Source organism: Coregonus clupeaformis, chromosome 35, assembly GCF_020615455.1.
Source record: "Coregonus clupeaformis isolate EN_2021a chromosome 35, ASM2061545v1, whole genome shotgun sequence".
NCBI lineage: Eukaryota > Metazoa > Chordata > Actinopteri > Salmoniformes > Salmonidae > Coregonus > Coregonus clupeaformis.
In genome coordinates, this window is record NC_059226.1 from 33,073,727 (window position 1) to 33,083,248 (window position 9,522).

General features: G+C 39.5%; 1 long non-coding RNA gene across 1 annotated transcript; it reads right to left on the bottom strand.

Moving 5' to 3' along the window:
* Window positions 1-6,847: 6,847 nt before the first annotated feature.
* Window positions 6,848-8,851, bottom strand: LOC121550460. The gene is made up of 3 exons (XR_005996961.2): window positions 8,727-8,851; window positions 7,075-7,191; window positions 6,848-6,879 (listed from the first exon to the last, which is right to left on the bottom strand). It is a non-coding gene; the product is annotated as an uncharacterized LOC121550460 (long non-coding RNA).
* Between the last annotated feature and the right edge of the window lie 671 nt (window positions 8,852-9,522).

Below are 9,522 nucleotides of genomic sequence, written 5' to 3' on the forward strand. Positions count from 1 at the left end.
TGTGTGTGTAAGTGTGTGTGTGTGTGTGTGTGTGTCCAGTGTGTGTTTTTGTGTCCTTTGTGTGTGTGTTTCCAGTGTGTGTGTGTGTGTATGTGTGGGTCCTGCATGTGTGTGGTGTGTGTGTCCAGCGTGTGTGTGTGTGTCCAGTGTGTGTGTCCAGTGTGTGTGTGTCCAGTGTGTGTGTGTCCAGCGTGTGTCCAGCGTGTGTGTGTCCTGTGTGTGTGTAAGTGTGTGTGTGTAAGTGTGTGTGTGTGTGTGTGTCCAGTGTGTGTCCAGTGTGTGTGTGTGTGTGTGTATCATGTGTGTGTGTGTGTGTGTCCTGTGTGTGTGTATGTGTGTGTGTGTGTCCTGTGTGTGTTTTTGTGTCCTTTGTGTGTGTGTGTCCAGTGTGTGTGTGTGGGTCCTGCGTGTGTGTGTGTGTGTCCAGTTTGTGTGTGTGTGTGTGTGTCCAGTGTGTTTGTGTGTGTCCAGGATGTGTGTGTGTGTGTGTCCAGTGTGTGTGTGTGTGTGTGTCCAGTTTGTGTGTGTGTGTGTGTGTGTGTGTGTGTGTGTGTGTGTGTGTGTGTGTGTGTGTTTGTTCAGCGCCCAAACACCCATACACATACAGCAGTGACACACACACACACACACGCACACACACAAACACACAGTCAGCATATAACTTAGTCAAAGTGGTGGTCAGAATGTTTGTCTTAACTAGCCTGATAACTCCAACATGTCTGATATGAACATTGACATAAACCCTCTACATACTTGAGTTTCTCCAGTCTGCAGTGTGGATCCTCCAGTCCAGCAGAGAGCAGTCTGACTCCTGAGTCTCCTGGGTGATTGTAGCTCAGGTCCAGCTCTCTCAGGTGTGAGGGGTTTGACTTCAGAGCTGAGACCAGAGAAGCACAGCCTTCCTCTGTGACTAGACAGCCTGACAGCCTGCAAAGAGTAAAATTATATTTAAACCACACTGCTCTTCTTTGGTGGTGAAAATAGTGGCAGTATATTTTTTTTACATTTTCAGATATATCAGTGAATTATCATAATATTGCTTGTAGAGAGAAACATGTATAGTACGAATATCAGTCAAAAGACAGACAGTGAGGTATCAGATTTAGATTGTATTGAGTATACAGTCCAAGCCATATCTATTTTGACAGTGAGGCAAACATTTTAAATTTGGCTCTATACTCCAGCATTTTGGATTTGAGATCAATCTTCATATCGAGGTGACAGTATATAATGTCACTTTTTTATTTGAGGTATTTTTCATACATATCCGTTTCACCGTTTTGAAATGAAAGCCCTTTATGTATCTAGTCCCCCTATTTGAAGAAGTCATAAGTATTCTGACCAATTCACTTATAGTGTATTAAAGTAGTCAAAAGTTTAATTTGTGGTCCCAAACTCGTTGGTTGCATTTGCAGTTTGTTTTGGTTGTGTTATGTTTTGTCCAATAGTAACTGAATTGTGGATGATGACTGGATTAATCTTCTGTCTAAGTGAGTAGATAACATGTTTCTAAACACTACTGAATGAATCCTGATGATGCCATGATTAAGAAAAATCATGAATGAATCATGAATTATAATGAGTGAGAAAGTTACAGAAGCTACAACAAAACATGTTAACCTCTCACCATTACCAATAACAGAGGGGGTATGATCATTCTTCCTCTGTAACTTTCTCATTCATCATCATTCATGATTCATTCATGATTATTCATAATCATGGTAGCATCCACATGAATGTAGAAGTGTTCAGAAACATATTATATTTTTACTGACAATACAAGTGCAGTGACTCCAAAATGACACAGGACATTATTCACCATTCAGTTTCTATTGGGAAAAACATCATCCAAAACACAAACAAAACAAACGGTAAATGCATTCAAGAAGTTCTTCAAATGGGAGAACTAGATACATAAAGTGCTTTCATTTCTAAAAGGTAAAAAATATATGTATGAATACCCTCAAATAAAAGGAGACATTATATACTGTCACCTAATATGAAACATTCTATTTCAAATCCAAAATGCTGGAGCATAGCACCAAATGTAAAACTGTAAGCTTCACTGTCCAAACACATATGGTGTGGACTATGTGTGCCTGGTAAACACATGTGGATCTAGTGAACAGTTATCACTTGTTGACCAACTACAGGAATACTGACCTCAGAGTCTCCAGTTTACAGTGGGGATCCTCCAGTCCAGCAGAGAGCAGCTTCACTCCTGAATCATTCAGTTCATTGTTACTCAGATCCAGCTCTCTCAGGTGTGAGGTGTTTGACTTCAGAGCTGAGACCAGAGAAGCACAGCCTTCCTCTGTGACTAGACAGCCTGACAGCCTGCAAGAGTAAAATCATATTAAAATCACACTGCTTTGGTGGTGAAAATATATATTTTCAACATTTTCAGATGCATCAGTGTCCTGAAACCTGCCATATCTATTAATATATTTATATATACACTACCAGTTAAAAGTTTGAACACACCTACTCATTCAAGGGTTTTTCTTTATTTTTACATTGTAGAATAATAGTGAAGACATCAAAACTATGAAATAACACATATGGAATCATGTAGTATTCAAAAAAGTGTTAAACAAATAAAGATATATTTTATATTTGAGATTCTTCAAATAGCCACCCTTTGCGCCTTGATGACAGCTTTGCACACTCTTGGCATTCTCTCAACCAGGAGATTTTTGGTTCCAACCGCCGTGTATTTGTGAGACACGGTGTGTGTGAACGGATGATCTCTGCATGTGTATTTCCTACCGTAAAGCCTGGAGGAGGAGGTGTGATGGTGTGGGGGCGCTTTGCTGGTGACACTGTCTGTGATTTATTTAGAATTCAAGGTACACTTAACCAGCATGGCTACCACAGCATTCTGCAGCGATACTCCATCCCGTCTGGTTTGGGCTTAGTGGGACTATCATTTGTTTTTCAACAGGACAATGACCCAACACACTTCCAGGCTGTGTAAAGGCTATTTGACCAAGAAAGAGAGTGATTGAGTGCTGCATCAGATGACCTGGCCTCCACAATCCCCCGACCTCAACCCAATTGAGATGGTTTGTGGGAACTCCTTCAAGACTGTTGGAAAAGCATTCCAGGTGAAGCTGGTTGAGAGAATGCCAAGAGTATGCAAAGCTGTCATCAAGGCAAAGGGTGGCTATTTGAAGACTTTCAAATATAAAATATATTTTGATTTGTTTAACACTTTTTTGGCTACTACATGATTCCAGATGTGTTATTTCATAGATTTGATGTCTTCACTATTATTTTACAATGTAAAAAATAGTAAAAGTAAAGACAAACCCTTGAATGAGTAGGTGTGTCCAAACTTTTGACTGGTACTATATATAAATGAATGAATGTATCATTATTAACAGTAGATAACATCTTTCTAAATTAATCCTTGTGTGTGTGTGAGTGAGTGTGTCCAGTGGGGGTGTGTATGTGTGTCCAGTGTATGTGTGTCCTGTGTTGTCCAGTGTGTGTGTGTGTGTGTGTGTGTGTGTCCAGTGTGTGTGTGTGTGTGTGTGTGTCCAGTGTGTGTGTGTGTGTGTCCAGTGTGTGTGTGTCCAGTGTGTGTGTGTGTCTGTGTGTGTCCAGTGTGTGCTCATTGAGTAATACAGGAACACTGACCTCAGAGTCTCCAGTTTACAGTGGGGATTCCCCAGTCCATCAGAGAGCAGCTTCACTCCTGAATCCTTCAGGTCATTGTTACTCAGATCCAGCTCTCTCAGGTGTGAGGGGTTTGACTTCAGAGCTGAGACCAGAGAAGCACAGCCTTCCTCTGTGACTAGACAGCCTGACATCCTGCAAAGAGTAAAATCATATTAAAACCACACTGCTGTTCTTTGGTGGTGAAAATAGCTGCAGTATATTATTTAAAAAATGTCAAATATATCAGTGTCCTGAAACCTGCAATATCTATTCATACGTGGATGTATCATTATTAGAAATGACAAATTATCAAAGTATTGCTTGTAGAGAGCAAAATATAATCATTTTAAAACCACACTGCTATTCTTTGGTGTTGAGTAATTGTCTTTCTAAGTGGGTACATAACATGTTTCTAAACACTACTAAAGTAATCCTGATGATGCCATGATTAAGAAAAATCATGAATGAATCATGAATAATAATGAGTGAGAAAGTTATAGAGGCTACAACTAAACATGCTAACCTCTCACCATTAACCTCAAATAAAAGGTGACATTCTGTACTGTCACCTAATATGAAACATTCTATCTCAAATCCAAAATGCTGGAGCATAGCACCAAATGTAAAACTGTAAGCTTCACTGTCCAAACACGTATGGTGTGGACTATGTGTGCCTGATAAACACATGTGGATCTGGTGAACAGTTATCACATGTTGACCAAATACAGGAATACTGACCTCAGAGTCTCCAGTTTACAGTGGGGATCCTCCAGTCCAGCAGAGAGCAGCTTCACTCCTGAATCCTTCAGGTCATTTTTACTCAGATCCAGCTCTCTCAGGTGTGAGGGGTTTGACTTCAGAGCTGAGACCAGAGAAACACAGCCTTCCTCTGTGACTCCACAGCCTGACAGCCTGACAAAAAGATTATCATGATTTCACAAACACACTGTTAATTTAACAGAGCAGTATTTGGTTTAGTCTCTCAAACAACATATAGATTCATCTTCCGTCTCCTAGAATTGTATGGTCATATTGTTATACTAATGTGAACATCAATGCACTGATTCAATATGTTTTTCAATATAATATTATATACATATTATAATATATATTTTTCTCTAAACTGAATATTTCTTCATGATGATTAGTACTTAAATATAATTGTATGTACTCACAGAGCAGCTCTGGAGGCTTTGACCACTGGCAGCAGCCTCAGAAGACCTTCCTCTGATCTGGAGTATTTCTTCAGGTCAAACACATCTAGCTCCTTTTCTGAAGTCAGCAACACAAAGACCAGAGCTGACCACTGTGCAGGTGACAGTTTGGCTTCTGAGAGACTTCCTGATCTCAGGTAGCTTTGGATCTCCTCCACTAGAGAATGGTCATTCAGTTCATTCAGACAGTGGAACAGATTGATACACCTCTCTGGAGAGGGATTCTCCCTGATCTTCTCCTTGATGTACTTGACTGTTTCTTCATGGCTCTGTGAGCTGCTTCTTGTCTTTGCCAGTAGACCTCGTAAGTGCTTCTGATTGGACTCCAGTGAGAGGCCCAGAAGGAAGCGGAGGAAAAGGTCCAGGTTTCCCGTCTCACTTTGTAAGGCTTTATCCACAGCACTCTTGTAGACAGTAACTTTACGCTTGTGTCTGATCCTCACAGAAAAGTTGCTGGACGTTGATTGAGGTTCATCCATTAGATTCTCGTTGTTGTTGATGAATGAGAGAAACACATATACAGCAGCCAGAAACTCCTGAATGCTCAGATGCACGAAGCAGTACACCTTGTCCTGGTACAGCCCACATTCCTCTTTAAAGAGCTGTGTGCATAATCCTGAGTACACTGAAGCTTCATTGACATCAATGCCAGCCACTTTCAGGTCTTCTTCATAGAAAATCAGATTGCCATTCACAAGCTGTTGAAAAGCCAGTTTTCCCAGTGACAGAATGCTCTCTTCATCCCAGTGTGGACCTGTCTCTTCTTTCCCAATATACTTTTCATTCTTCTGTTTGGTATGAAACACCACAAGGTGTGTGTACATCTCAGTCAGAGTCTTTGGCATCTCTTCTGTCTTGTCTGTACTCAACATGTGTTCAAGGACTGTTGCAGAAATCCAACAGAAGACTGGAATGTGGCACATGATGTGAAGGCTCCTTGATGTATTTATGTGTGAGATGATTCTGCTAGCCATGTCCTCATCACTGAATCTCTTCCTGAAATACTCCTCCTTCTGTGGGTCATTGAACCCTCGTACCTCTGTCACCTGGTCAAAACTCACTGAAGGGATCTGATTGGCTGCTGCAGGTCGGGTAGTTATCCAGATGAGAGCAGAGGGAAGCAGATTTCCCTTGATGAGATTTGTCAGCAGAACATCCACTGAGGTTGACTCTGTGACGTCACAACACATCTTGTTCTTCTGGAAGTCTAGGGGCAGTCGACACTCATCCAGACCATCAAAGATGAACAGAACTTTGTACTTGTCGTAGTTGGAGATTCTTGATTCTTTGGTTTCCTTTGAGAAGTGATTGAGAAGTTCAATCAAAGTGTGTTTTTCCCCTTTCATCAAATTCAGCTCCCGAAAAGGGAATGAAAATACAAATTGGACATCCTGATTTGCTTTTCCTTCAGCCCAGTCCAGAATGAACTTCTGTACAGAGACTGTTTTTCCAATGCCAGCGATTCCCTTTGTCAGCACAGTTCTGATAAGTTTGTCTTGTCCAGTTAAGGGTATGAAGATGTCGTTACATTTAATTGCAGTCTCTGGTCTTGCTTGTTTCCTGGTTGTTGTCTCAATCTGTCTCAGCTCATGTTCATTATTGACCTCTCCTGTTCCACCCTCTGTGATGTAAAGCTCTGTGTAGATCTTATTGAGAAGTGTTGGGTATCCTTGTTTAGCGATCCCCTCAAATACACATTGAAACTTCTTCTTTAGATTAGATTTGAGTTCACGTTGGCAAATCACAGCAAGCTCATCTGATTGAAGAAATAACACAGAGTATATTAATATTACATCTATTTTAATGCCTACAGTATTGTAGGAATGTGTTATGAACTGACTGTATAAATGTGTAAATGTTTTCATAATGCATTCCACACTGGAGTGACTGATTATATCATTATTATTCAGTATTACTGATGGTATCATTGATGTTGTCTGTCTCTCCTCTGTCTCTCCTCTTCTCTCTGTCTCTCCTCTTCTCTCTGTCTCTCCTCTTCTCTCTGTCTCACACACACACACAGACACAGGGAGGGAATGTAGTGTTTGTTTAATATTGTTTTAGGAATATGAAAATGGAAAAAGGATTAGCCTATGGATTATGAAAACAACAAAAATAAATGGGAAAATGGGAGAGGAGAAATGACTAGAGACAGTGTTGTTTAACTCACTGACCATGACCCATGAGTTCTTCTTACCTTTGTTCAGTAGAAAAGTCTCCCTCTCTAAACATTATAGGAGGATCCATAGACCAGTGACTCTTCATGGACACATAGCTGGGTACAGGGGAGGCTGGTGTATCCTGCTTGATTGGACTTCAACACAACAGAGACAAACATTACGTCTCTCATCTACTCTGAGCTCAGATAGAGAAACATAAGAAGAGTTTCATTCCAAAACGCTATATATCAATTTTCAGAAATGTTTATAAATTAGCTTTTATTGTGTAAAGAAATTATGAAAGAGATAGGTGTGTTTTTTCACTATCTAATCATGGCATGGTGTTGTTCAATGACAGACATGTATTTGTTTAGAATCTATCACTTGATGGTTTCATTTTAGAGAGACAAATAATCATGTTTTCTTGCAAAATGCTATATATCTGCCTCACTCTCAGAGAAATAAGTAGTACTGCTATGTTTTACAGAGTAATAATATATATCTGCCTCACTCTCAGAGAAATAAGTAGTACTGCTATGTTTTACACAGTAATAATATATCTGCCTCACTCTCAGAGAAATAAGTGGTACTGCTAGGTTTTACACAGTAATAATATATATCTGCCTCACTCTCAGAGAAATAAGTAGTATTGCTTGGTTTTACACAGTAATAATATATATCTGCCTCACTCTCAGAGAAATAAGTAGTACTGCTAGGTTTTACACAGTAATAATATATCTGCCTCACTCTCAGAGAAATAAGTAGTACTGCTTGGTTTTACACAGTAATAATATATATCTGCTTCACTCTCAAAGAAATAAGTAGTACTGCTATGTTTTACACAGTAATAATATATATCTGCCTCACTCTCAGAGAAATAAGTAGTACTGCTAGGTTTTACACAGTCAACTGTAACTAATAACTACATTTTTAATAAAGAACTGTATAAATTATACATTTATGTAATCAATTTATATATTTAAAAAATATTCTATAAACTAATATGAGATCTAGAAATAAAACATTTACATCCAGCATTTTAGTCATTTAGCAGATGCTTTTATCCAGGGCGCGGTTTCCCAAAAGCATCTTAAAGCCAAGTTCATCGTTAGAACCTTTGTAGGAGCATCGTTAAATCTCTGAGCTTGAAAGAGAGCGACCCGCCACTACATATTTTACTGGTTTGTGACTCACTGACTCCGACCCCGGTTAGAGTGGAATAAAGCAGCCCAAGAGTTAACACACACAGGTCGGGGAGAGTTTGAGAGGCAGGTTTATGGTACCCTCGACTCTTAGGCTCTGGTTGTGGGGGATTGGGAGTGGAGTGTACAGCTTGGGGTTGTGAGGTGCTGATAACTGTCACCCGCAGGGAATTCGTAACATAGCTGTTTCCCAAAACAGCCGTTACTAATGATGCAGTTGAAAACGCTCATAATCTAACACCTGCCTCAGACTACTCGTAGAACAGCTAAGTGCATCATTAGATACTTTTTGCCCTCCTGCGTCACTTAATACACAGAAGATCTCCGTTAAACATAGAATCACATGGTTTATCCGCCTCTGTGACCATTGATAACTTCAGTACAAAGTCGCCAATGTCTTTGCAATTGATACAAACAAATGGGAGAGGAGAAATGACTAGAGACAGTGTTGTTTAACTCACTGACCATGACCCATGAGTTCTTCTTACCTTTGTTCAGTAGAAAAGTCTCCCTCTCTAAACATTATAGGAGGATCCATAGACCAGTGACTCTTCATGGACACACAGCTGGGTACAGGGGAGGCTGGTGTCTCCTGCTTGATTGGACTTCAACACAACAGAGACAAACATTACGTCTCTCATCTACTCTGAGCTCAGATAGAGAAACATAAGAAGAGTTTCATTCCAAAACGCTATATATCAATTTTCAGAAATGTTTATAAATTAGCTTTTATTGTGTAAAGAAATTATGAAAGAGATAGGTGTGTTTTTTCACTATCTAATCATGGCATGGTGTTGTTCAATGACAGACATGTATTTGTTTAGAATCTATCACTTGATGGTTTCATTTTAGAGAGACAAATAATCATGTTTTCTTGCAAAATGCTATATATCTACCTCACTCTCAGAGAAATAAGTAGTACTGCTATGTTTTACAGAGTAATAATATATATCTGCCTCACTCTCAGAGAAATAAGTAGTACTGCTATGTTTTACACAGTAATAATATCTGCCTCACTCTCAGAGAAATAAGTGGTACTGCTAGGTTTTACACAGTAATAATATATATCTGCCTCACTCTCAGAGAAATAAGTAGTATTGCTTGGTTTTACACAGTAATAATATATATCTGCCTCACTCTCAGAGAAATAAGTAGTACTGCTAGGTTTTACACAGTAATAATATATATCTGCCTCACTCTCAGAGAAATAAGTAGTACTGCTTGGTTTTACACAGTAATAATATATATCTGCTTCACTCTCAAAGAAATAAGTAGTACTGCTAT